The sequence below is a fragment of the Simochromis diagramma genome, unplaced genomic scaffold (assembly GCF_900408965.1).
Source record: "Simochromis diagramma unplaced genomic scaffold, fSimDia1.1 OVJJ01000293.1, whole genome shotgun sequence".
In the NCBI taxonomy this organism is placed as follows: Eukaryota; Metazoa; Chordata; class Actinopteri; order Cichliformes; family Cichlidae; genus Simochromis; species Simochromis diagramma.
The window spans coordinates 25,525,672-25,528,864 of record NW_024386801.1 but is presented as its reverse complement, the minus strand read 5'-3'; the positions used below and the strand labels follow the sequence as shown (position 1 = coordinate 25,528,864).

General features: G+C 41.7%; 1 long non-coding RNA gene across 1 annotated transcript; it reads right to left on the bottom strand.

Moving 5' to 3' along the window:
* Positions 1-475: 475 nt before the first annotated feature.
* Positions 476-1,786, bottom strand: LOC120729386. Its single transcript, XR_005694925.1, has 3 exons — positions 1,649-1,786; positions 1,338-1,517; positions 476-1,121 (listed from the first exon to the last, which is right to left on the bottom strand). It is a non-coding gene; the product is annotated as an uncharacterized LOC120729386 (long non-coding RNA).
* Positions 1,787-3,193: the final 1,407 nt, after the last annotated feature.

Sequence of the window (3,193 nt, the reverse complement as noted above, 5' to 3'; positions counted from 1 at the left end):
GTTTTTGGCTTCACATCCAGCTGGAGGGCAGAGAGGTTTTCCTCCACTGCTTGATGTTTTGTTATGAGGTTAAATTTATTGAACAACAGTTGTCTCTGTCATTTTGTAGTAAAATCGCAGTCCTGCAGAAACTATGTCCCTATTTGCGGAGGAATAACTAGTAGCTGATCCATGATTGTGACTCATATAGTTAATCTTTGTATTTTTATAGATTGCATGAAACTCCATCTTACTGCTCTCTTGGTGCACCAAAGTTGCTTTAAAGAGTTCAGATAATGTTGCTCCTGCTTTAATCTCCAGCCACTGTTTGCCCTCCTCTCAGTGTAGCATGAACAACCTCTGGACTGTTGCTGGCTAAGCTAATGCTGAATATTCAGCAATTACAACAAAGTTTAAGGCCTTCACGCTCCAACATGATCAACCCCTGTAAATTAAATAGATACATATAATGTATTACCCTTTGTACATGATTACATTTTGAATCTGTGGGATTCGCCACAGCTGAATGTAAAATGCTGCTGAACTAGAGCTCTGACAGGGTCGATATCAACATGATATCTGCTGTGAATCTACCAAAGGGGATCTCATGCAAGAGTTCCCATAATATTACTGAAACCAGCCAGACGTAAATGTTCATATCCAAAAACTTCAATGATAAAGAGGAAATGAGAGAGTAAATCGCCCCTCGTCACTGGGTTTTCATGCAGCCTGAATGCTGGCGCTGCTGTTTGGTATTAGACTGCACAACACAGGTGTGCAAGTGATGATGCTGATGTGTTACTGGATAATTTCAGCTCTACATGTTGATAGTGGGGGTTTCCTGATCCCTGTGCTCATTCTTGGAGGTTTAATGGTGAAAATGCCTGAGAATATGAAGACTCAAAGCATTTCTTCAGAAATGCTTTGACACTGAATTTGTGCTTCCTCTCACTGCACTGTTAATTTACGTTTCCGTCTCTGAACTTCAAAAGGCATCGGTGTGATCCACTTAAACAGCAGCAGGGAAAATGCTTATGTCTACTTCCACCATGAACATCCACCCGCTCCGCAGCAAGATAAGTCTGATCAGAGTCCATGTTCATCTCACACAGAGCCCCGCTGGGAGTAATCACATTATACACCTGCACAACCACCAAGAAAAGGTTAAAGAGGGGAGAGTAAAGGTTAATGCTATATTGATCTGGAACAACAGTGGGAGTGGGAGGGAGGAAGAGAAAGGAAAGGGAGGACAGAAGGAATCTAAATTTAAGAGAAGGAGTGAGTTAAAAGAGGTGATGCTTCAGAAGCTGAAGGTAAAATAACGAGTTGGCTGCAGACTTAAAGTATTTATAGATCACCTGAGGAGGAAGAGCTGCTGAATGCATAGCAACAAAGAGCGCAGAGTCCAAAGAAATCCCAACGTCAGAACTCCGAGATCGGAGCACCGGCTTTCTCTTCATACACCAACGAGTTTCCAGTTTCCAGCCTTATGTTGTCTTGAGCCAGATGGAATTGGTGAGGTTCCTGGTATCTAGTGTCTGTCCAAATAATGCACATTTATAAACTAGGAACATTCTATGAACATAAATATTAATAGATGTGAAAACATCTGGAAAAGCGAAGTGAAGCTGTTTTGGAGAAAGGTTCAGAGGAGGTTGGAGATTGTTACCATCATAGGCTCATCCGGTCAGGATGAGAATGAACAGTCAGCAATCACTTGCAGGTTTTTCCGTTTTATTGAATAATGAGCAAAAGGAAAGACACACATGGACTGCCATCTCTGAAAGGAAATAAAGTATGATTTAAGTAACTCAAAATAATACATGAACTCAGGAAACTCAAATAGAAACTCACCTCAAATGCTGCCCCATGTGTGAAGAAAGAGTGAGGTGTAGGTGAGTGCAGTCCTTATATAATGAGTGACAGGTGAGTGCAATTAAGGGCAAGCACCACACCCAATCAAAGATGAGGAAGAGAAACAAGGTGCATATGGGCTGTATCCCAATTCAGGGTCTGCAGCCTTAAAGTACGCATTTCAAGGCCGATTACGTCACAGCGGCGCGCCGAAGGCTGTCCCAATTCAAAGTTATGTGACATTAGTGACGTTTGTACTAACTTGGTTTTAAAGCCTTTACTTTAAAATATACACCGTTCAATAGCTGAGCTTAATCTTACAGAGAATGATCAAAGCTCATGTAGAAACAAACAAACAAATGAACAAAAGATTTTCTCCTTCATTTCTGTCAAACAAAGCTGTATGACACGTTTCCAGCTGGTTAGTATCATGGTTGCTAGGCAACCTGGACAGCGCAACAGAGGCTTTTTTTTTTTAACTTTATTGACAAACAACAGTATCAGCGCAACGGAGGCTAGACCGTCCCATTACACAAGCCTCGCACTTCTGGCCTTAGCGGTCTTTGAGTACGCGGCCCTTGAGGATCGTTGAGGCTGCGTACTTTAAGGCTGCAGACCCTGAATTGGGATACAGCCATGGTGAAGTGAGTGTGCTAAAAGGTGAGCCTTCACAACAGAAGCGATCATTGAGGTCACAGATCAACTGAACACAGACGTCATAGGCTGTATCCCAATTCAGGGTCTGCAGCCTTAAAGTACGCAGCCTCAACAAGCCTCAAGGGCCGCGTACTCAAAGACTGCTAAGGCCAGAAGTGCGAGGCTTGTGAAATGGGATGGTCTAGCCTCCGTTGTGCTGCCCAGGTTGCCTAGCAACCATGATACTAACAGCTGGAAACGTGTCATACAGCTTTGTTTGACAGAAATGAAGGAGAAAATCTTTTGTTCATTTGTTTGTTTGTTTCTACATGAGCTTTGATCATTCTCTGTAAGATTAAGGTCAGCTATTGAACGGCGTATATTTTAAAGTAAAGGCTTTAAAACCAAGTTAGTACAAACGTCACTAATGTCACATAACTTTGCCGACATGTGGCCAACAGTAATGTTTTAATGTTCTTCGTTATTAAACATTTTTAATAAGTAGCTTTACATGAATCACACTTAAAAATCATTTTATATGCTCACAGCAGCACCCCCTGCTGTTGTGGAGGGCAAATTTAACATGTTAGAGAAAATGATTGGCAGTTTGTAAAAATTACATTTCCAAAGCATGAAACGTTATTATTATTATTGTTATGACATTATCGTGATGATAGCGTTCAACTATTAGCACGCTGTGGTAGGCAGTGAGTCGCACGGAGTT